At 47.1% G+C, this 25,557-nt stretch overlaps 1 protein-coding gene across 1 annotated transcript in view; it reads left to right on the plus strand.

Annotated features, from left to right (window-relative positions):
- The first annotated feature begins 3,956 nt into the window (after positions 1-3,956).
- LOC138453089 (deoxyguanosine kinase, mitochondrial-like) overlaps positions 3,957-25,557 on the plus strand; it is a 30,057-nt gene continuing 8,456 nt past the window's right edge. The window contains exon 1 of the mRNA XM_069605593.1: positions 3,957-4,091. The gene's annotated coding sequence lies outside the window, so the exon portion shown is untranslated. The remainder of the gene's footprint in view (positions 4,092-25,557) is intronic.

Below are 25,557 nucleotides of genomic sequence, written 5' to 3' on the forward strand. Positions count from 1 at the left end.
GCCCTCACTCAGGCCCACATGCTCCATCATTCCGTGACATGCCCCCCCATCATATGCCCTGTCTCTCCGTTCCAGATCAACAATGCCGCCTCCGATCCAGACTCCAGCAAGATGCCCAATCCCTTCCTCAAGACCAATACCATGATGCCCCAACCTCCATCCACACATCAAGATGTCCCTATCCCTCCCCTGACCAATGAGCCCCATCACTCCCTCCAGACCCACACCAACGTACCCCCTCCCTCCAGACCCACACCAATGTGTCCTTTTCCTCCCTTCACACCCACAACAATGTCCCCATCCCTCCCTCCAGACCCACACCCATGTGCCCCATCCCTCCCTCTCAGAGGCACACCAATATGCCCCATCCCTCCCTGACCCACACCAAGATATCCCATACCTCCCTCTCAGACCCACACCACGATGCCACCATGCCTTAGACCCACACCAAGATGCCAACATGCCTCCAGACCCACACAATACCCCATCCCTCCATTCCATAGCCCACAAAGATGCCACCAACCCTCCATGCCAGACCCCACCTAGATGCCACCAATCCTCTATCGAGACCCATACCATGATGCCCCATCCTTCCTCCACGAAGGAAGAAGCCCCCATCCTGCCCTCCAGACTCAAACCAAGATATCCATCTTAACACACACCCGGATGCCCTATCCCACCCTTCTGACCCAGACAAATGTGCCCCATCCCTCCCAGACCCACACAAAGATGCCCCATCCCACTCTCCAGATGCACACAGATGTCCCCATCCCACCCACACTAAGATGCCCCATCCTACCATCCCAACCAACACCTAGATGCCCCATACATGTTCCAAAACAACACTAATGTGCCCTCGTCCATTGCAGACCCCCAAGATGCCACTATCAGTCCCTCCACACAGCAAGATGCCCATCCTGCCCTCCAGACCCACACTAATATGCCCTGTCCCTCCAAACATGCATCAATGTGCCCCCTCCCTCCAGACCCACACCAATGTGTCCTATTCCTTCCTTCACACCCACAACAATGTCCCCATCCCCCCTTCCAGACCCACACCCATGTGCCCCATCCCTCATTCTCAGACCCACACCAAGATGTCCCATACCTCCCTTTCAGACCCACACCAAGATGCCACCATGCCTCTAGACCCACACCAAGATGCCTCCAGACCCACACAATACCCTATCCCTCCATTCCATAGCCCACCAACCCTCAATGCCAGACCCCACCTAGATGCCACCAATCCCCCATCGAGACCCATACCATGATGCCCCATCCTTCCTCCACACAGGAAGAAGCCCCCATCCTGCCTGCCAGACTCAAACCAAGATTAAAACACACTCAGATGCCCTATCCCGCCCTTCAGACCCAGACAAATTTGCCCCATCCCTCCCCCCAGACCAATGTGCCCCATCCCTCCCAGACCCACACAAAGATGCCCCATCCCACTCTCCAGATGCACACAGATGTCCCCATCCCACCCACACTAAAATGCCCCATCCCAGCCAACACCTAGATGACCCATGCCACCCTCTAGAACAGATGCCCCATTCCTGTTCCAAACCAACACTAATGTGCCCTGGTCCATTGCAGACCCCCAAGATGCCACTATCAGTCCCTCCACACAGCAAGAAGCCCCATCCTGCCCTCCAGCACCACACCAATATGCCGTCCCTCCCATCAAACCCACACCAATGTGCCCCCATTCCCACCCTCCAGATGCACAGATATCCCCATCCCACCCACACCAGGATGCCCCATCCCACCCTCCAGACCAACAGATGCCCCATACCTGTTCAGACCGACACCAATGTGCCACATCCATTGCAGACCACACCAAGATGCCCCATCCTTCCATCCAAACCCACACCTAGATGAACCATCCCTCCTCCCAGACACAAACATTTCCCCATCCCCTCCCTCCAGACCCACACCGATGTCCCCATCCAACCCAAACCAGGATGCCCCATCCTTCTCTGCAGACCCACACCAATGTGCTCCGTCCCCCCCAGACCCACACCAATGTGTCTCCATCCACTCCCTCATAGCCATACTAAGATGCCCCATGACACCCTCCAGATGCACGCAGATGTCCCCATCGCACCCACACCAGGATGCCCCATACCTGTTCCAGACCAACACCAATGTGCCCCCATCCATTGCAGACCCCACCAAGATCCCACTATCTCTCCATCCACACAGCAAGATGCCCCATCCCGCCATCCAGACCCACACCTAGATGAACCAACCCTCCCCCAGACACAGACCAATGTCCCCTATCCCTCCCATCAAACCCACACCAATGTGCCCCATCCCCTCCCCCACACCAATATGCCCCATCCCACCCTAAGATGACCCATGCCACCCTCCAGACACCCCATACCTGTTTCAGACCGACACCAATGTGCCCCATCAATTGCAGACCCCACAAAGATGCCACCATCCCTCCCTCCAGACCCACACCAATGTGCCCCATCTCTCCCCCAGACCAATGTGTGTGTCCCTCCCATCAAACCCACACCAATGTGCCCCCAACCCCTCCCTCCAGACCCACACTGTTGTCCCCATCCAACCCAAACCAGGATTCCCCATCCCTACCCGCAGACGCACGCCAATGTGCCCCATCCCTCCCATCAAACCCACACCAATGTGCCTCCATCCACTCCCCCAGAACCACACCAAGATTCCCCCATCCCACCCACACCAGGATGACCCATCCCACCCTCCAGAACAGATGTCCCATACCTGTTCCAGACTGACACCAATGTGCCCCCATCCATTGCAGACCCACCAAGATCCCACCATACACACAGCAAGATGCCCCATCCCACCCTCCAGACCCACACCTAGATGAACCATCCCTCCCCAGACCAAAGTCCCCCGTCGCCCCAGCCACACCAAGATGTCCCCATGCCACCCTCCAGAACAGATGCCCCTAACCTGTTCCAGACCGATACCAATGTGCCCCCATCCATTGCAGACCCCACCAAGATCCCGCCATCCTTCCATCCACAGAGCAAGATGCCCCTATCTCTCGCCGAAGACCCACAATGTGCCCCATCCCTCCCCTAGACACAGACCAATGTGCCCCATTCCACCCTACCAACCCACACCTAGATGACCCATTCCACCTTTCAAACCCACTGTGCCTTATCTCTCCCTCCAGACCCATGCGCCCCATCCCTGTCCTCAAACCCACACCAAGATGACCCATGCCACCCTCCAGACCCACTGTGCCCCATCTCTCCCTCCATACCCACAACCGTATGCCCCATCTCTTCCTCAGACCCACACCAATGTGCCTGAATCCTCCCTCCAGACCACCACAACTGTCCCTATCACTCCCTCCAGACCCACACCACTATGCCCCTATCCCTCCCTCCCTCCAGACCCGCACCAATGCGCCCCATCCCTCCAGACCCACACCACCATGCCCCTTTCCAACCATTCAGATCCCATCAAGATGCCCCATCCCTCCCTTTAGACCAATACCATAATGCCCCATCCTCCCTCCACACACCAAGATGCTCATGTGCCTCGCCTGAACCACACACAGCCCCAGCCAACCCCCTCTAAAACAATCCATCCTAAACACACCCTCATACCACCATCCACTGTCTCTTAGCCCTCCATACCTCTCACATTGAATAGCTGAACATGATTTTTAAAGTAAATGTAACTTTCTGCTCCGTGTCTAAATCTGGTGTCGTGCAGAAACGTTCCCGGTATTCCCAGGAAAATGCCATCCCCAACCACTGCAAGCCAAAGCCACTCAGAGTCCGGTTGCACTTGCATCGGGAGCTAGAGTCTTCCCACTTCCGGCATCCCGCTCATTTCCCGCTCGCTGAAATTGCTCCGGAAGCGCTTCATTGCTCCGGAAACCTCACAATGCTGAGGTCGGAAGTCAAGCGAAGGAGAGTGGGCGGGCCGTTGCTATGCGCGGTTTCTCGGTTGGGGACTGGTCGCTTGTGTGGTCCGTGTCAGGGAAAGTGTTACGTCAGAGCGCTGTGCGTCATCCAGATGAACCTGTGCAGCGAGGGGATGTCGCCAATCGCCATCAACGTGAGATTCTAAACAACCAAGTGAAGGTACTACATTTTGCTCTTGAGCCCACATTATCAAGATGTTTTTATTTAAATCACGAGGCGCTACACCGAGCCAGATGCGTTTGAAGATGCCAATGCCTGGAAGGGGTTCCTGCCTTTCTTCCCCTGCATGATTCGCTCGTGAAAATCTTTCTTATTTATTACGTGTTCTGTAATAACTCTGCACGTTTACGGCAATATAGATGCTATTCGCTTGTTTTGAATATTGATTAGTCATTTGGAAGTGATGCTAACATCTATTCTTTACAGGAGGACATTTCTCTATTTCCTAATGCAGGAAAGATGTGAAACGCACATGGATATACATGTTTTTCTAAATGTGATAGAAGAAGAGATGCTAATATATTCAATTTCGTATGGCCATTTAGTGTAATGTTTTAGGTGGAGTGGATTTGCTTATAAATACTTAGGTTTAAATGTGAAATGTTTTTTTCAGGTGGGACATTTCTTTGAAAACAGGAATGTTCCACAACGTATCATTTGGGGCACTAGTTTAAACTAATGTTATATTATTCCTATCACTAAGCATGTCCCGTACGTCTTTAGGGTGCCTTTCCTGTGGGTGGTGCCCAGTGTTGCCAGGTCCAGCAGAAAAAATAAGCTGAATGCCCAGTCAAAACAATCCCAAAACAAGCTGCCTCCCAACCAAATAAGCTGAAGAAACAAGCGCACCTCTAAAACACCATGGCTAGGTATAAAAAGTACGAAATATAACAATAACGCCAATAAACATAGAGAAAACACAAACAGAAAATGTTAGAACAAAAAGCATTTATTAAAAAAATGTATTTTATTTTTAGTCTTTATTAATATGTGTGCTTGCCACACAGCGATCTTCAACTCGTGTGGTCCCCAGCTTTCCACCTTAAAACATAATACCCCTCTAACGACCTCCTCCATTGAATATGAAAGAAGCCTGACTAGGACTTGTCAAACACAAGCATGTCCACATGACCCATTCCATCCAGTTTTTATTTTGTATTCTAATATATTTTATTATCTTTTGAGAAACTGTTCATTCCTTAATGAAATGGGGCATGTTGGCATTCCAACACAAATTCCTGATTCTGTATCGTGTCTTGTGGAGTTTTTTCAATAAGACAAAGGTACATGTTAACAAACTAAAATGAGAACTTATATAACAACAAGAGCAAGCAAACATTTCTAGGGGCAGTATTTTTGTAACTTAGTTCAAACTTGAACAATATAGTATTAACCCAGCCTTTTCTCCAACGCCAAAATGCTAAATTGTATCTTTCTCCCATCTGTTAAATGTTTATTTGTACCCATTTTAAAAAAATCAATAGAGATATTTGAACATAGAAAATACAGCACCACTCTCAGTCCTCTCCTAAGGTGTATTCTTCCAAAAAAATCAAACGTTAGAAGCATAGAACCAAGATAGCCAACGCAGAAGCACACTTATTCCTTTGGGTCTACAAAGTGTGTATTTTTGTAAGGCGAGAATAAAAGATAGCTTTGAGCAATAGAAACGACTTTCTATTTGCTTACGTTGCTGCTAAATTAATCCAACATGGTTTCACAAATATCTACCATTTGTGTTATCGACCTGATGAATTATGCAGCACACGGAGGCATATCAGTGTGTCCAGAGCTGTAGTAAAAAGTGTCACAAAAGAGGGGCCTGGGTAGGTGGTTTAGCACTTAGAGTGCAGTGAAAGTCACGGGCAGATGATAAAAAAAGCACGATTTCCATAGAAAGCATTTATGCATGTGTGAAAGTGAAGGCGCCACAGGCTTATTGTAGTGCTTCTTCAGATCCCTGCTGCAGCACTGACAGTGGGCCCTGCTACTAATGGAATTTAGCAGCAGGGGTCGCTGTGCCGCAGCAGGGATTGAAGAGTGCTGACTGCCGGGGAAGCGATTCTGCTTGTTACGCTTTTTGCCCGCTTACCCCTGTTAACCGCTTATTCAGTTCACTAAATCGGTGAACTGAATAAGTGCAACAATAAGCTGTCAATAAGGGAAATAAGCTGACAAAAACCGCGACCAGCAAAAATTATAAGCGACTTCGGGCAAAAAGAAGCCCAAAGTCGCTTATAATAAGCGGACATGGCAACACTGGTGGTGCCTGATCACACCCACCCGCAGGGAAGTTTAATAACGTGCATGTCAGCACCACTCCTGTAGGAAGTGCCTATTGAATTGTGAACTACCTGTTTAAATGCAAGGAGTGTTTAAGTTTTTTTGGAGGATGGATGTATTTACTTATGAAATTGAGTTTTGATTTTGTTATATTGTTATATGGTAGGAGACACCCAATGATGTATGGGTGTTGCATTTATTTTACCATAATGACAGTTATGGGAATGAGTTATGAATCATTCTACATTGATATTTTGCCACTACTGTGTAGGTAGGAGAAACCCTGTGATATGTATGGTTATTACATTTGAGTGTGATTGATGTTTCTTAACCCCTTAACTGCCAGGGATTTTACCCTCCAGTGCCAAGGCCTTTTTTGGTGATTTCATTATGTCGCCATTCAATCCCTTGTAACTTTTTTGTTACATGAAATGGTGCAGCAAAATTTGGCCCCTTTTTCCCCACATCTAGGCGGTCATAATGCCACCAAGGATTCCTAGTTTGCTGTGGGGGGTGAGAGAAAATTACCAAAAAGTGAGAACATTATGAGTTTTTTCAGAAAATGACAATAAAATGATATACAAAGAAGCCTGTGGTTTTTCCTTGTAAGTGCTAGGAACTAATGGTTTGCTGTGCTGAATTCCCCATTTTCAAGGCTTTCAAGAACAGGTTTGGTGCAAACCAAAAAAACATATTTATAGTTATCAACCGTTTTGTGAGATGTAGCCGATTTTGCCCTTTGTTTTTCCAATGGGACATGCGTGGAAGGAATGGAAGAAAAGGATAGGAAAGTGAATGGGAGGACAGAAAGGCATGCATTTCTGAAAAGTAGACAAAATGACAAGTTTAGGAAGCAGTGATATGCGCATGTCAGGCAACAACTATGTAGGGAAAAATTCCATAGTTGGGTGAAAAATCAGGAAAAAAGGTATGTGGTGGACATGGTTGGCCCGGTAAGTCAGTGGCTTCTGTGAATTTGGAGAAAAACAATGCTCCACGACATCCCTCGACTCTTCCAATTAGGAAATCGTACTTTTTTTGTAATGTTTCACAAAATAACAATACCACACGCCAAAAACGGAGCCATAGTACACAGGAGTTTAATGCTTGTGGCCTAAACAGATGTACTTAGCATGTGTAAATAAGGAAAACCAATTTGGTGAGGATGGGCAAGCATACATTTTTTGAAAGAGCACAGGCAGCCCTTTTGAAGGGTAGATGACTTGTGCATGTTAAATGTTACTTGTGCAAGTGTATAGTCCCTAAAACAGCAAGTAAATGTAGGTCACATTTGGGAAATTAAAGGGCTGTGTGACAAAGGGCAGCAGTAAAAGGGTCAAAACATTATAAAACTATGCAAACACAAGAAATGTCGTACCTTCCCGCGTTCCCACATGTGTCCCGATGAAAACGGTACCTTACATGTGTGGGTGCACCTACCTGGGCGCAAAGGGAAAAGGCTAAAACACGGGTAACCCCAAGTCTTTGGGCCGAGCAGATTTTCAGGAATATTGCTCTTGTGGACAACCTACAGATTTGGGCCTAGGGCGTCGAAGCCACCAAGGAAAACAGGAAACCCCATTCATTTCCAAAAAGAGGAGACACGTGGGAATCCACAGAGGTCTGACTTGCGCGAATCGGCCCAGAATTTATTACCCACAACCCCAGCAAAGTCCAAAATGTGGCGAAAAAAACACAATTCTCGCACATTTCACCCTGCTCACCCACCAAAACATGCTGCCAACAACACATGGCTTATCTTGTCGCGTTCCCACAGGTGTCCCGACGAAAACGGTACCTCCAAGGCATAAAATAAGCAGCATCGCAATTTGCGATCCAATACTGCTGGTTTGCTGTTTAATTAAACAACCGTGTCGCACCAACTGCGATATGACTTCCACGCAAATTAAATAAAGTGTGTGCCTAAATAAAGTGTGTGCCTTTTTAAATTGTGCATCTGCACAGCTTGCGGGTGAAGCAGAAGGACCCGGGCTGGGCTAAATACATTGTATCAATTTTATGAGCACAGCCCGGGTGCAGCGTCATCACATGGAGAGACGTCAACAGCACAAGCATCTCCGAGTCCCACTCCCGCATTCGGCTTGGGCTTCTTCCTAGGTAAGGTGGAGTGCTGGGGTGGTGGAGCCCTTCTACAAGCAAATGTGTTAGTAATATCAGCATGCACGCATAAGGCTTTAAAATATTCTTTAATTCGAGTGAAAAGCGTTGCTTTAATCACGAGAATGAAAGAATATTTACAGCCTTTTGCAAGCAGGCTGCGTTATTACTGCGGGTGCTGGGTGTTAGCAAGTGGCTGCCAATAATATTTCTCCCGCCAAAATGGCAGCCACTTGCTAACACCCAGTGCCCACAGTAATAACGCAGACTGCTTGCAGAAGGCCGTAAATATTCTTTCATTCGCCCTGATCGTGCGGGAGAAATATTATTGCCAGCCACTTTCTAAAACTCAGGTCCCGCAGTAATAAAGCAGCCTGCTGCTCGCAGAAGCGCTTTTGAAATGGCTTCTGCAAGCAGCAAACGGGCCCGGCTAAAGATATGTGGCCCCTGGCCACCCCCTGCTGACTGGGTCGGACTGGACCATAACCTTCTCTCGGGCACCAATGAAAAAGTGGCCCACAGTTGCAAATGGCTATTTATTCCTTTTGTAACACTGTTTGAATAACCAAGGGGGAGTTTTTTTGATAAATTGTAATGCAAATTGCGCGTTTGAAAGAATATGCTGGCACCATGGACATGACACTCCTCCGCCCCGATATGCATGCACACGCACCCCTCCCATACCCAGAACCCAAAGGGGGTGCTAGGTTCAGGATTTCTTTCCCCTCTTCTCCCCCTCCATTATAGCCCAAATAAAAAATGCTCATGTAATCGATGTGGACGAATGAGAGCTGAATCAGCCTTGCCCTAACACGTGACCTGTGTTCACTCTAGTCAGTGGGTGCTCACCCAAGGAACTATTCAGACACTTTGTTATTAGACACTTCTTTTATTTAATGTTCGAGCATGCTCCCAGTTTAGTGATAGGGCTGGATAGGAAGTCTCGAACGCCTTTAAAACCAATCAATAAAGATTTTATAACTTGCACCACTGTGTTGTTTCTGTACTTTTTATACCATGGGTTCCTCACAATACCCACACCAGTACTGGTAGACAAGAAATATCTGGATTTGCTTGTACCCATAAAAATAACCATTACGTGAGCAGAGAAGGACTGCCATGAGAAAATAGGATTATTGAAGCAAGTTTCTTTGGAAGCTGGCTTGGCGAAGGAAAGTTCGGGGGATCCCGAAAAGCTTTTCTGGGAATAAATCTCAACAGGGCTCAGGAATCTTGGTCCCAGAGACCAATCTAAGGTCACTGCACATAACACCCCAGTTGAAAGGAACAGGAGCTACAGGAATCCCTGATGCCAGATCATGTTGGAGATGAGCGCAGACCCAGCAATCGGAAACATTCTGAAGGCAAATTGTAATGCATCTAGCAAGATCATCACTGATTCTCTGGATGAAAGCTTCTCTTACGTAGCCAGGCAAAGGCAGAAGCTACCTGACTCTGACCCTGAGGGTGGCTATCTGTGGGAGGACTATGTTGGGGGAGGTCAAACTCCAGGGAGACAGAAAAATACTGAATACGAATAATCCTTCAGCTGTAATTCTTAATGACTCCATGTACCTTTGCATTCATACATTCCTGTATGGCTTATTGTTATGTAGATAGATAATTAGAGAATTCCTGGGTTCTCATGGTGAAAAACATTATTTACCCCCCACCCCCTTCTACAGTACTGAGATGAGGGAGAGGGATGGAGTAGTGAGGATGGACAGAAGCAGTAAGCCAACGCCGCGTTTTAGTCTTTGGAAAATGCTAACCAAACCGGGACATTTAAAACTGACAAAGATGAACAGAACGTGAGAGAGACAGAGACTGCTGCTGAATCCAACTTGTTCTGATGCTGTTTGGGACACCGGAGGCGAGCCGACTGCAGGATGCAGAACGGAGGCTGACGAGAGCGGCGTGCAGACAAACCGAGCCGAGAGAAGCTTGGCGCATTGTTGCTACGGGCAGCTGGAGCTGCCAAAAGCAGAGGAAGGCAAACCGGGAACCAAGCGGCTAACGAGAAGCCCTCCCAGTCAGGGGACCGAGAGCAAAGAAGACGCTGAGACGCCAGGAATGCCAAAGCTGCTAGTGAAGACCGCTAAGCCCAGTGAGAGTGAAATGGGACACCAGGGGCGCTTCAGGGCAAATGCTGCATACCACTGACAGCATGAGAGTGCCTACTTAAAGGAACTGGAATAGTTAATTACGAATATGAAAATTGTTCAAAAAGGGTCGGTGACCCAGTAATTGAAAAGCATTATTTCCTGGATGCAAGAGAGAGTGAATGGAAAACGGAAAAGCCCTGACGGGATAGTGAACCAGGCAAATAGTAAGTCTGGGACTCACACTCATGATAGACAGGCAAAGACCAGAAGAAACATGAGGGAAGGGAGGGCACCTTTTCCTTGGTTAGACTTTATTCCTTTTCTTTTCTGCACCTTAGAACTTTGTTTTGGAGCTTTGATAGAAAGCTGTAACTGTATAGCTTACAGAAATTCCAGAGTTGCACGTTGTATTGAGTTAAGTGTGCTAGTCAGTTTAGGGTTTTTGGACACAGGACGGAGGACACTTTTTGGTTGAACATCCTGACACAGATGGCCCTTAGTTTTGTTGAGGCAGGGAACCCCCTTTAGAGTTAGGGTGAGGTAGGATTTTCTCCATACCCTTTCTTTTATTTCATATTAATAAAAGTCTGACCAAAAACTTAATGCCACTGTGTCCGACTCTTACTCTTGACCTCTTTAAAGATGTACTGCCAGTCAATCAGTTCAGCTTTATTTCTATACGTTTTTTATCATAAAAACTGCACACATCAAACAAAACACAGTAATAAACCTTAAAAACTCAACAATAAAACCAAGATCCAAAAAACATTACCCTCTGTCGACCTTTGCTACCTTCGCGCCTTGAAACACTTATAGGCACATTATAAATGCCATATCCTGTCATATCTGCCTCATTTCCTGAGTAGAGTCTCTGGATGGCCTTCAACAATGGCACTGGGATCTTAAGGCCGAGGACATTATCCCATAGCCAGGCCTGTGGAACAGCGTTGAAAGCTTTTCGCAAATCGACAAAAAACACATAAATGTGCATCTTCCTCGAGACTACATATTTATCACATAACAAACGAAGCCGCATGTTTTGGTAATTTGTGCTTATTCCGCTACAAAAGCCTGCTTAAAGATGGTTAATGACCCCATTGTCCTTAATCCAGATTTCAAGATGCTTCAAAATTGCCCTTGCAAAGGTTTTTGCACGCCAAATCTCATAATGAGATTGTGCAGTAATTGCTGGGCAGGTCGCTCAAGCCAATTTCAGCACAGGTCCACAAAACAGGTACCATATTGTGTCTAAGAGCCGTCTTGAATAGTTCTGGCAGGTATGGAATCCAAATTCCTGGCTCTTTGGCATACAAATCAATGGGGACTTTATCCCAGACCAGCGCTTTTCCCAATTTCTGGCTTTTAAGGGCATCACTAGCTTCCTCTCTAGTGAGAACCAGTGAAGTGTCATCCCCTTTTCTACCCGCAGTTACCCTGGGACTTGGCTCCTAGTTTCATGGTACAATTGTGTTCAGTAGTCGACCCAAGTTGACTCTGATACACATCCCTGGAAAGAGTTGCAATCAGCCAGGCAACCAATACTCACTAATGCCCAAAATTCCAGCGAAACGGAGTTCCAGACCCTCCCTACCCAAGCAGATTTCTTACTTTTCATTAGTAAAGAGTAATTCTTCCCGGCCTCTCAGAGTGGCAGAATGCCATCCTCATGAACATGCTTTGCATCCCTACCAGCAGGCCTTTGGACCGACGACAGATTGTTCTAAATGGTTTGGGAAAACTGCCCCCAGAGTTTAAGTTCTCGTGAATGGCTAAGATCTCAGGAGAAACCCCTGAGGTTGTGGCAAAACATGCCTCCAGATCTGCCAAAATACATTCATAGCAGGGGAATTACCAAAACGTTAAGTCCAAAGTCCAGTCATGCCCAGCTGACCGTACGCCTTGCATGGCCGGTTACAGATAAAACAACATTCAAGCTTCTGCCTGTATCAGAACTGCTCCCAGAAAGGCATCGCCAATGGCCTGGATTAAAGGATGGTGATCACTCTCTATTCCCGGGACTATTGCAAAGTCCCTAATTAATGCCCAGGCTTTGAGGATGACTAAAATATAGTCAATCCTACTCATGCCACGGTAAAATGTTATCCGCGTTAGAATATCTGCGAACCTGCCATTGCAGGCCATAAGGTTAGATCTCAAAATCAGACTGGCCACCTCTTCAGTATTCTTATAACGCCTTTTAGGTTTACTTGTTTTAAGCCCATGTATATCCCGCACAGAATCCTCGTCATCAAGGATTCCTACCATAACATCAAGGGGTTCAAATTGGAGATTAAAGTCTTCCATTACCACAATCCTTAAAGGGCCAGTATAGTTTGCCCTCCAGATATTGATTCTTTCTTGGAGGTAGACAAAGTCCCCCCAACCCCTGATTGTTTATTATACATATATATAAAGCGGGCCTCTTCTCCACCCCCCCCCCCCACGAAGCTTTGCCTGGAGCTCCAAAAAATCTTTGGACCATTAGCCACCACTCCTACAGAAGAGGGTAAAATGCAAACAAGTTAAAAGCCCCCTACCGGATCGACACCCCGCGCCTTGCGTGGCCAGATGGGCAACCGTGGAATAGCCCTTTAAATTGGGAGCTTTAGAGGGCCCAGGACTCTTTTTAGGCTGATGACCCCAAATGTACGAATACAATCCAGCCAGTCGTTGTTGATTAAATATTTATTAATCCCTGCTATGTTCCATGATGAGATACGCACCCCAGCCCCTCCCACATGTTGCGTCCTACAATAAGAGCCAGGGATTCTGCAGACAATGCACATGGGGACCGGTCAGGGTAACGAGTGCCCTCTCCTCTCTCACTCACTGAATTTGTGAGATCTAAAGGGTGATAAGATACTGGCATTTTTATTACATTTTCCAATCCCATAGGTGGGAGAGCAGCCCTCTGATCAATGAGTAGTATTTCCTCGACTAACTGTTCCTCCGCCATCTGTACCTTGATGACATCCCTCTGCCTGGGGCATATCATGCGTGAGCATGACACTATATGATTCAGAATGATGGGGCAGCAACCCCTTTTTTCTTTCAACCTGTACGTCGCTTTATTAATAAAGCTATCTCCAATTTTGTATGTAGGGTTCTCCGGTTTGGAGACATTTACCAGATAGAAACAATTCTTGGGGATATATTGCCCAGATGGAAGACCTCTCCAGTGCTGGCTGCTATCTCCTGGTAGACCCCTGGGATAGTTTCTCCACTCATGAGTGTTAATAACTTCCATGACCTTATCAATATTTGTATTGCATTTCCCTCTAAGAGGTACGCGACTTTCATTTGTCTGAACCAGAATTGTTGAGTTTATCTCCCCTCCAGGCTTCCATTGCTTCCATTGCAAGACAAGTGTCTTCCGGCCATCAAAGGTCCTCTTAATGAACTCGATGTGGCCAGGGAAAGGCAGACGCTTCCTGATCCCAACCCTGGGGGTGGTGTACTGCAGGAGGATCACATGGGGGTGGGGGAGGTGGGCAGTCCAGGAACCCCCCTCTTTAACTTTCCTCATAATCCCACACTTTTGATGGCTGTTTGCCAAACCGCAGTAGTTAAAAGAACTAACTTTGTTGTTGGTGACGGCAAGTCCCATAATCCCATGAGTACTGGGACAAGGAAGAGGGCTGGAGGCATGCTTTAGCACTAGTCCTGCAATTAAGCCTAAAAGCCCACACCTGAACGAACCTGGGAGGCATAAAAGGCCCCCTCAGGTGTATGCAAGAAAACCGAGCTGGAAGTGTGGCTGGAGTACGTGCTGTAGTAGCAGAAGCGGAATGAAGAAGACACAGGGCCCCATCACGAGTTGGGCAGTAGCCCTTAAATGCGGCGGTATCGCTATTATTGCCACATTTAAGGTCCAGCCCAATCTGGCAGCATTTACCCTCAGCTATAAACTGGGTGTAAATGTGCCAACTTAACGGCCATTTTCGGGCGCTATTAGCGCATGCTAATTGCACCGAAAATGCCACATTGGGTCCAATGGACCCAATGAGGAATGGGGAATACCCTTGAGTCGGAACTAATAGCGCTGGACCGGTTGGCGGTAACGCTATTAGCCTGGGCGGTATCTTATTGGTAATACCGGGATACCACCCAACTCGTGATGAGGCCCACAGTGTTGGCAATCCAGGCAGAAGTGGGAGAACGAAAGGGACGCTGTAAAGTTGATGCAGCAGATTTCACCTGCTTGTTCTGTGAGGGTACTGCTGAGTTGCAGAGGCTACGCAGCGGAAGGTGTGCAGGAAGTCTGCCTTTCCCCATGTGAGCGTGATGGTGGAGATTGGCGTACAAGAAGTGGGTCGGAGATTGAGGTGAGGAGATGCTGTCAAGCCATGGTTCTCAGGAGCGAGAGGGGCTCTCTAACGAAGTGGCCAACCAGAGTCACCTTCAGCGAGGAAGGGTGTGGGTCCCTGTGAAGCCAGAAGCAGTAGAAGTTGTCCCAAAGTTGTGGAAGTTGGCAAACCCACAGAGCAAGGATCCCAGAACCCGGTGAGTCAAACCTGGCTTTCTGATTCCTTGCTCAAGCACTGCCAGTAACTGTATCCTGTTAAATCTTCCCTTGTGTAGAAGCAGAAGCAAGCTGCAGTTGTTCATTGAACTTTTAAACTATGGGACAATGAAAAAGTAGCACTTGCGTGTGATTAGTAATTTCTCTTTTCACTCGTGTGAAGAGCCACCGCTGCAGAACTCAATTGTGAACCTCTTTAAACATTGTAAACTTATGAAAAAGTGGTCGCGTGTGCCTAATTTCGCTTTTCAATGGAAGAGTGACCTTTGCATCTTTTATTCACGCGAACGTTAAATGCTCATAGAGTAAGTAACATGTTTAAATCGTTGTATCTACAGTTGAAGGGAGAGAGCAAGCATTGCCCAAGTCAGGAGTATTCCCCTATTAAGACTGAAAGTAGCCTTTCTTAAAGCCAGAAACCAATCTAACCAAGATGTGACACTCTCCTGGAATGTTAGACCAATAGAAGTTTAACCTTACCTAAGATACAAGTGTGAAAGCATTGACTGAAGCAAAGGGAGTGGCACCAAGGCTCCTTGGTAATTATTTGGCTATCAGTTGGCAGAGAGATGAAGGTAAAATTTCTGCTCATAAATATTATTTGAAGTTGACACTATCATATTGCCAAAGACTTAAGAGCGTCGGAGGGAAGTGTTTCATAGAGGCAAACAAAGTGGTGTTGTTGTGGCAGACCAACAAGAGAGGTAAAGAGGCTGCCTTGTTTGAAGAGAGATATTCAGAGGAAGGTGTGTTGTCTGTTTGAAGGTGTTGAAGTGACTTAACATAAATCTTGTCAGAACTAAAACCTATTATAAATCACAAAGTACTTAAGCTGTGGTGGATTCACAAAGTACTGAAGCTGTGGTGTTATATCTGGGTATCAGTGGATGCAAAACGTCAGTAGTACAAGTGAAGTGGAGAACTATGAGACAAAGGTAAATGTCCTCATGGTACACTTAAGTAGACGTGAAGTTGTTGAAGGATAAGCAGCAGTACTGTGAAGTGTCAAACCTACTGTGAATCCTAAGTTATTACTAGTGGCATAGTAACTGTTGACCAAGAACTTTATTTTATTAACAATTGTAGAAGTCACATTTCTTTTGAACTGTGGCAAGTCTTCTTAGCTAACTGGAAGTGATGGCAAAGCACTGTGGTTGGGAATACCATTGGTGCTGTTTTGAGGAAGTGGAAAGTCCATATTTCACCAAGAATAAACCAAAGTTACAATAGCAAATATTTAACAAGACTTTACCTTGACGTTGAAACATCAATAACTGATCTGAGACTATCTTACTGACAGGGATATCCTTGTTTCTTTTTGTTGAGCATTGGTGTTGAATTCACTTTGAATCCTGGGGAAGGGAACTCACCCAGGTTATTGAGACGTCATCAAGAAACTGTGAATGTTGTTGATGTTATTTGAATTGCCATATACTTTTCTTTGTATTTAATGGTTAAGTGTGAGGGCCACTTTCTTATACTTTGAGACATGCCATTGACTTTTGATACAGCAGCAGCGAGGTTATCCCTGGTTACATACCATCTTCTTAGACTACAAACCAGCCTGGACTGCTCGTATAGGCAGAATGCACTAAAATCTTTTACTCATTAGATTTCAATTCATTAGATAATTTAATAATCAAACGATCACAACAATCTCACCCTTCGGTTTGACATGAAGGTAGTACACATAAACAAGCCAACATTAAATACATCAATCCATTTAAAACACATATAAAAACCAATATAAAGAACAAACGTGCTAAAGTATCACTGTGTTGAGTCATGTGCAAAACGTACAATTGCTCTCTAGAGCCTTTTAGAGATCCATACAATCGTCATGTGCCCAACATGTTTCGTTCTTTTGTCATTAGAATCAATCTATAGAACTTTTTCAGTAGCTAGTACCCCTTCTCAAACCTATTCTACAATTTGCTGTACTCAGGTGATGTGTGCCTTACTTCTGTATGCTGCCAAGAGCCATACAATCTTAACTCTCCACCTTCCACGGTGGGCTAGAAGTCATGCAACTCTTATACCTATACTTGCTAGGGGTGCTTTTTTAAATTTAGTTTTTTTTTTAATTGAATTTACAACATGGTAAAGCCCCCCCACCCTCCCCGCCCGTCCTTGAGGCACATCTGCTCAGCTTCTGGCCCATTACTTCCATGCACCAGTCACCAAAGTTCTTTGTAAATCCAACAATTTAAAGCGTTTTGGGCACCACATTACCCGAAAGTCGTCTTTAAGAAAAGCCAGAATTTCTCCCCAGTCGTTTGCAAAGTTATGGACATAGTTCATGGCATATGTCGCCCATTCGAGTACAATGATTTGCCATATCTTTCGCAACCAGTCCTGCATCCTGGGTATCTCTGCGCTTTTCCATCTCTGCGCTATTAACCTCATAGCTGCCAGTGTTAGGATCACCCTCGCTTTCTCTCAAGCTCTGGGTTCCCCCCATGTGGAGCTCTCTCTAATACGCAACAGAATTTGCTCCGGAGGTCGAGCCTCCCCAGGACCGAAGGCCTGGTCTTGCGCCCTCTGGACCTCTTGGCAAAGTGGCTCAATTTTCGGGCACCCCCACCAGATGTTCTGCTATGCCTGTCATCCCGCAGCCCCTCCACCAGTCCCCCGTGGTTCCCGGGTATATCATGTGCAGTCGGGCTGGTGTGTAGTGCCAGCCTAATAGGATCTTGTATCATGCTTCTTGCAGCTGGGATGCTCTTGCCAATTTGGGAATCTTTCTTCACAGCCTTTCCCACTCCTCCCTTCCTTTCTCTCTCCCCAATATTTCTTCCCATCTCCTCATATATGGCCACTGCTGCCTATCGGTTGCGTTGTCCAATATCTTGTATAAGTTGGAGATTAACCCCTTAGACCTGTCGTTTGATAGGAGGAATTTTTCAAATTGCGCTGTGTCCCTATTTGCCGCTTCCTTGTACCCAATGCCTTATTTGCGCATACCGAGTCTTTCCCCCCTCCTTCAGCCTAATTCCCTTTTACAGTCCACAAAGGATAATATTTCCCCCCTCTGAACATGTCTCCCAGCCTCTTACACCCCCGGTTCTGCCATTGTGTAAATGCCCCTTCTCCACCCCTGGTGTAAAGTCCCCCTTATTGAAGATGGGCGTGAAGGGAGACGGAAATGTCGTTATCCCCTTGGTTCTCACTAGCTTGTCCCAGTTATCCGGCTACCAGTTTGGTTATAGAGCTTTTATATAGATGCTTTGGCCTGCAATATTTCGGTAGCCACAGGACCTCCGCAAGATTGTGATGTGTGACCGCCCTATCCATTTTAACCCACTGCTTATTTTGCCCTCGTTCCCCTTCCTTGAGCCATTCTCTAATTGCCCTCAATTGCGCAGCTTCGTAGTACTGTTGAAAGTTTGGTAGCGCCAGTCCCCCCTCCCGTTTGGATGCCACCATCAGGTTCCTACTGGCGCTCTCTCTTTTTCCCTCCCATATAAATTAGTTGGTCAGGGTTTTTAACTCCCTGAAGAGACTTGCTGGCACCTCTTGGGGTATTGCTTGAAATACGTACAACAACCGCGGAAGAATGACCATTTCCACTGCGGCTAGTCAACCCAGCCATGAGACCCGGAGGTTCCTCCACCTGTGGAAGTCCTGCTTAATGTCCTTCAACAGTGGGGGATAATTAGCTGCATACCAACCCGCAACGCTCGCCATGATTCTCACCCCCAGGTATCTATTTCCCCCTGGGCTCCACACAAAGGGGGTGCTTGCCCTCAGAGCGTCCCGTTCCCCTGCCTTCAAGGTTAAGCTTAGTATTTACGATTTACTAATTTTCACCCTCAGACCAGAGTCCAGAGAACTCCCCAAATTCCTCCAGCAGGGTTCTTCTTGCCCGGATAGACTCAATTGGTGTCGTCAAGGTGAGCAGCATGTCATCTGCGAACGCTGCTACTTTTTGCTGCCCCCCCTCCAAATGGGATACCCCGTATCCCTTCGATCTCCCTTATCGCTTGTAGGAGGGGGTCTCAGTAAAGTGTATATAATGTCGGGGAGAGTGGGCATCCTTGTTTTGTCCCTCTGCTCAGCCTAAAGGGCCTTGATAGTGTGCCGTTCGCCGCCACTCTCGCCAATGGTGTCTGCTAGTTTGCCCAAACCATTGTCGGGTACTCTCCTTCAAAACCCATCTGTTGCATCACCCGAAATAGAAAGGACCACTCCATGCGGTCGAACGCCTTTTCTGCGTCCAATGTTAATAAGTGTCATGATCTCTGCTTCCAAAAGGTCAGGGTTTTCCCAACTCCCTTGGAAGCAGATCCATAACCCAGGTTCCGAGTGCCAACCAGTCCCAATTGGGACCTTTTGGACCCAGTCCTGGCGCCAGTGGCACCAGGCTCATAAATATGCCCAGTCCCAGCGCTGGAAGCGCCGGGCTCATAATGCTTGGGTGGACTTACCTGCAGCAGACCATGCTGCTTACTTGCCTGCCAGTTGAGCCTCTGATCCTCTTCTGTTTGGAACTACTTTTCCTGTTGGGTGGGGCAGGAGCCACTCCCTAGATTCAGAACACTGGAACTCTTCTGGAAAGCAGGAACTCTTTTCTTACCTAGGCGTGGCTGTGGAAGGAGACACCTAAGCACTACAGGAGGCTATTTAAACCACACCCGATGGATGAATCTTGCTTTGCGTTATTCTGCATCCTCTGCAGCAGAACGTTCATCGTGTCTCCTGCATCTGATCCTGGGCCTAAGGAAAAAGGCTTACCATCCTGAATCCAGTCTTCAGCAACACCTATAAAGACAAGAAAGAACAGGTTAGCATTACGGTCTTCAGTGACAGCTCTTCACTTACCTGGTCCATCGGCTGTCACCAACGCCTCGCGCTGCATTCCGGCATCTGAAAGACAAAGGCTTACCTACTCTTCGTGCGCTCCGGAGGTCTTCACACTGCATTCCGGCATCTGAAAGACAAAAGCTTACCAACTCTTCGCACGCTCCGGAGGCCTTCGGCGCTGCATCCCGCATCTGAAAGACAAAACAAGGAGGAAGAAGAGAGAGGCATTCAATAACCCAGTTCCTTAATCCCATATTTTCTATCTGCAGACATCTTACCCTTCAAGTCAGACATACAGTGCACAGAGGTCCAGCCCAAAGAGCCAGCCGTGTGTTACACATCACCTTTGCAGATACGGTATACGCCCAGTCAAGACCGGCGCCTCTACGGGAATCAGGTGAGCGTTACAATAAGACCGCAGGAGTGTCCGTATTTTGAACTTTTTCCACCAGGTGCGCCACTCTCTGGATGTTGTCTGCCGTTGGCCTGCCCCAAATAAAACCCATCTGATCCGGATGGACCAAATCTGGGAGGTATGTTTCTAGCCTATTTGCCAAGATCTTTGTGTATATCTTGGCATCAACATTTATCAATGCAATGGGCCAGTAGGCTGTCCTCAACTCTGGGTCCTTATTGGGCTTATGGATAAGGGTTAGCTTGGCTTCCTCCATGGATGGAGCTATCTTGCCTGCTGACCTGAATGTGTTGAAAAGGGATGTCATGTGTGGGATAAAGGGCGGTTGCCAATGTTTTATGAAAGGTAGCAGTGTAGCCATCTGGGCCAGATGCCTTATTCGGTGGTAGGTTCCCTATTACTCTTCTTACTTCATCCTCTGAGATCTCCCGGATAAGATCCTTTTGCGCCTCCCTCCCAATCTTTTGCATCTTCACCCTCTTCAGGAACTCTGCCTGTGGACTGGGCTGGGGGTTTTGTAATGCGTATAGGGATTCATAGAGTTCTGCTAGCGTTTCCTGAATGTCCCTGGACCGTGTGACCCGCTCCCCTGTTGTTGTTTTTAAGGTTGTGATTGCATTCTTCGAGGTCGCACCCTGCAGTAGACGTGCCAGAAACGCGTCTGCCTTGTTTGATATGGTGTAATACTTTTGATGGACGGAGAGTAGTGCTCCAGTCAATGCTAAAATTCACCAGGCGGAGTTCTCCATCAATGAACACACTAGTAAGTGAGTTTAACAATCATTTATTGCAATACAAAGCTTCCGCGGAAGGGCTGACTGCAAGATGCACCATAGGGATGCTATCTAGAGTGAGCTACTAACATTACAGTGAGCATGCTCTTTATAGGAAAACGTTTACATTGAGTCTTATGATTGGCGCAAAGCCCAGGCACTTCCTGACATACAGTTTCCTGCCAAAACACCTTTGGCTGTTATTCCAGCCCTTGCGGTGACATTTTACAAAGGCCGGACATTGCAAATGGTCGTTACTCATATAGCTTATCTAAGCAAGTCAAAATATCCTTCAGGATGCACGTGTAATCTTTAACATGCGTGGTCGTATAAACAAGCTAATTCATCATATTTGACACAGTGGGGAATTTGCAAACTACACATATCTTGCCGCGGTAGTGATAATAATATCCATTCATGGGCTGCTGGACAATAGCAGGACATATCTTTTTACAGAGTGACGCACGAGCGTCTGACACAAGTTCCCCTTACCACATATCCCAGAGAATAACAACTCCGAATATAGATACGCTTTATGCTTATGTTTAGGGAAAGAGTGCGGATGCTAGCAATCATCATTCATAGAGGAGACCCCAGGGTCAGTGAATGCATGCTGTCTCGCACGGCAGCTTTAGAAAGGACGGGGAGTGCAAGAGCGTTAACAGACATTATTTATGTAGCCTTTACAGGAAAGGAGAGCAGAGGGAACATTCCTAAACCTATGAGTAATATATGTTGCGAAAACCCTGGGCCTCGTGTGCGGACACAAAAGCAGTTGGTTTAACATGGACATAATGCTATAACATGGGCAATGGGTTTAAGTCTTGGTGAGGCAAAGAAACATGGCAATTACATGAATTTGGTATTTACACTCCCTCTGCCGGAGAGTAGTGCTCCCTCTCCCAATCGCCCTCCTGTATTCCCTCATGGAGTGTCTAGTCTGGGTTGACCCATCCTTTTGCCTAGCCGCCTCTACCTCGGCCTCAAGTTGTTCCTCCAGCGCCCTCATTTGTTTCAACCTCTGCGCTGAGTCTGCTATTAACTCCCCCCTGAGCGTGGCTTTAAAGGCGTCCCACCTTGTTTCCTCCCTTGTGTCCCCTTTCTTGTTATCTGTGAAGACGTTTTAATTTTTTCTTTCATTTCCTCTAATTACTGGGTCTCTAATTAGGGACTTCGGGTATTTCCAACCCCACACACCTCTGTCCTTGCGCCCCAGCTCCATGTGAATAGCCACCGTCTTGTGGTCTACTATCCCAATAAGAGCCTATTTGTACATCACACATCTGGCCCACCAAGCCCACTGATACCCAAATGTAATCAATCCTTGACTGAGTAGTCCCGCCCTCCCAATCCTGTCTCTTAGATCCACAGACATCACCGCTCCCCCACCTCAACCAGGGCCCCCAGACCTATCCCGCTCCCTGTCCCAGGTTATGTTGAGGTCCCCCATCAGGATGATATGGCCCCATGTTTTCTCTTCCAGTATCGTCAGGACTTGCCTCAGGAACTGCTCCTGCCCAGTGTTCGGTGCATACACCACTACTATGGTGTAGGGAACGTCCAGGTATGTTCCATTGACTATCAAATATCTACCCTCCTTGTCCCTTAATGTCTCCGTGACTCTAAAGTCAAACGTGTTTTTAATAGCCACGGCCACCTAGCCCCCCTCGGCCCCCCAGTTTTGCTCTGCCGGGAGGCTTGTAACATTAGGTCGAATTCCCTCAGTCGCAACCGCTCTTGGTCCTTATGTAAGAGGTGCGTTTCCTGCAACCCCAGGATATCCGGCCCTTCCTCCCCCATGAACTGTTCCCATTTCTTGCTTTTAAGGGGGGGAATTAAGCCCCCTAACATTATGTGTTAGCCACTTAAATGACCGTAGCGCCAACCTTGTTCCTCACATGTTGGTGAAACCCCCCCGCTCCCTCTGAGCTTTCTAATGTGCCCCTCCCCACCCAACTCCCACCCCCAATTCTCGAAATCCACTCCCCCTGTATACCCCCCTCCGGGCTCCCTCTCTGCCACCTCCCCCAACTCCCTTAGCCTCACTGGAGGAACTTGCCCTCCCCGGTTCCCCACCTCACCTGTCTCGGGCACTCAAGCCCTTGTCGATTCCTAGATGGCTGCTCTCTCCCCCCTGTGCGTTCTTACTGCCTTTAGAGGCCCACCACCCCTAAGCTGCCAATTTCATTTATGACTCCTCCCGTTCTGCTGATATGGGTGTCCCGGCCGGCGCACTGTTCCTGTCTTTTGAGGGTAGTTGGATCAATCTTGGCCCCCTCCTCCTGTTCTCTCCCACCGTTGTCCATTTCCACGGCTTCAGCCTTGGTCTATTGTTCACTGCTTGTCCCCCTTCCTACGTCCACCCTCATCTATATCAATTTGTAGGATGCTCGCTCCTTCTCGTGCTGATGTGATGCGCCTCTGGGTCCCCTCCCAGTCAAACACCAACCCAAATGGGAAAGTCCATTTATAGCGGATGCCTCTCTCATTGAGTGCCTTCAGGACTGGACCCATCAACCTTCTCTTTACCAGCGTACTGCTTGCCAAGTCTTGAAATAACGCTATATGGTGCTAAAGATTTACAAAGGGCCCTTTCTGATGACAGCGTGTTTCGGCAGTTCACCTTTATCAAATCAAGGCAAATTCTCATTAGTCATTATGAATTCATTGTTTTCAAGTTTGAAATTATAGTGGGTTAGATCCCTTCCTGCTTTGTCATATTTGCCCTCATGTGATAAAGGCGAACTGCCGAAACACGTGTCATCGGAAAAGGCACTTTGTAAATCTTTTATTAAACGCTGGTGATAAACACAAACCTAATTGGTGCAGTTCTCTGAGTACTTTCTTCCTATGTTTATTCTGAGCTGTCTTTTGGCTTTTCATCGCCGTACTCCATTGAGACGTGACAACTATTACAACTTACTATAATTAAAATATAAAAAAGAAAAAAGTAACTATATAGGTGTAGCCTAGCAGATCAGCCTTTAAAACAAAAGCCCACTTTTTGTTAAATACAGTTTAAATATTCATGTTTCCAGCAGTCCTACAAATGCACCATGTTCTAGCGCCCAGCTATGCAATTGTCCAGAAGAAGCCTCGAGGGTGAAGAAGCAAAAAAGGCACAACAGTCTGTAGACAATGATGTTGCCATAGAATTTGTCTAAGTATTTATTTTAGTAGGCCCGGGAGGATAGCTAAGAGGCAACGCTCTAGTCTTGGAAACAAGACTACCCTGAGCAGTCCAGGTACGATACCTGGTCCCGCGCTTAGAGGCTGGAGTCTGGCATGAAGCACAATATAAGAAGCCAATTTTTATTTTTTTACTTCAATATTTTTAAAGCAACATGCGTAATTTGTCATTCTCAAAGGTCAACTAGTAGCCAGTGTCTATGTGTGGGGCTTATGCTGGTCTCCTTAATGAACATATACTTACATAGATGTATGGTGTATGCTAATTAAGTGCTTTAAAAAAAAGATGAACTGATGTTTCCTTACAACTGGGCCTGTGTACTAGACCATGCAGGCCAAACAGTGGGATCCAGTCAACCTGCGGACCGGGGAAAGAGGACAGCACTGGACAACATTTGGAAACATAGGGATGGCACAGAGAGCCGTTTGGGAAACTATATACAAATACCTGTGTAAATAATCTAAAACCCCAAAATGTGAGGCTGTGAGAGGTCAACCTCACTTGAGGAGCTTTTCTTAGTTTATATTGTTTACAACGCAAACCTAGCTAGGGAGAAACAGCGCTGTATAGAGCAAAACATTGGTATTGAGAATTTAACAAGTCATCAAGTAAACATTGGTAACAATTATCAGAGTAGAATAAATATGGACTTGAGGTGTGCTCAAGATAGCTGGAATCTAGGTTACAAAAATGTGTTCTTGGAAAAGCCCCGTCATCCGCCGTTCCTGAATGGAAGCAGGCTTGGAGTAGTCTGGATGGCCAACGGGATGGCATTCCAGAGAACTAGAGTGTAGCATAATGTTCTATCCTTCATAGGTTCTAGGAGCAGGAGTTGAGAGTTCCCTTGACATTTCCTAGCAAGTGATAGTGGGCTCTCGCATTCCTTTCTCGTCTCCCTGTGCTTGTATTTAGGAGCGAGAGAGAGCGAGAGAGAGAGCGAGAGCGAGACTATTTGATAGAGGAAGATGGACCACATGGTAGAGAGGAGGTGACAGTGAGGAGATGCTTAAGGACGACGAGGAAGAGGAGGAGGTAATCAAATGGTTGGAAGAAGTGAAGAGTATTATAGAGAGGTAGTGTCATGCCTGTACAATGGGCCCACACATTGGCAACCATCATGGACTATTTGTTATTCATTTATCTTCAGAATACTCTTAGAACAACCCCTATTCACACTTTGGTCCTTAATTACCATTTGCGTGACTTTGGTGCTTTCTTATTTAACTCAACTAACTACGTGTACCACAATGCACCTTGCTACAGCTATCAATTCCTGGCCATTCCCATTCGTCAGCATTGGAACCACAATCCCCAGAAGCCCGAGGGATCAGAGCTGCTTCCACCATCTCGGGACCAGAGAGGCAGGAGGCAGATTGTATTCAGGTGTGCTGCTCCACATGCTGCCAATTAGCCTGC

This window comes from Ambystoma mexicanum, chromosome 4p, assembly GCF_040938575.1.
Source record: "Ambystoma mexicanum isolate Mex_15411 chromosome 4p, UKY_AmexF1_1, whole genome shotgun sequence".
In the NCBI taxonomy this organism is placed as follows: Eukaryota; Metazoa; Chordata; class Amphibia; order Caudata; family Ambystomatidae; genus Ambystoma; species Ambystoma mexicanum.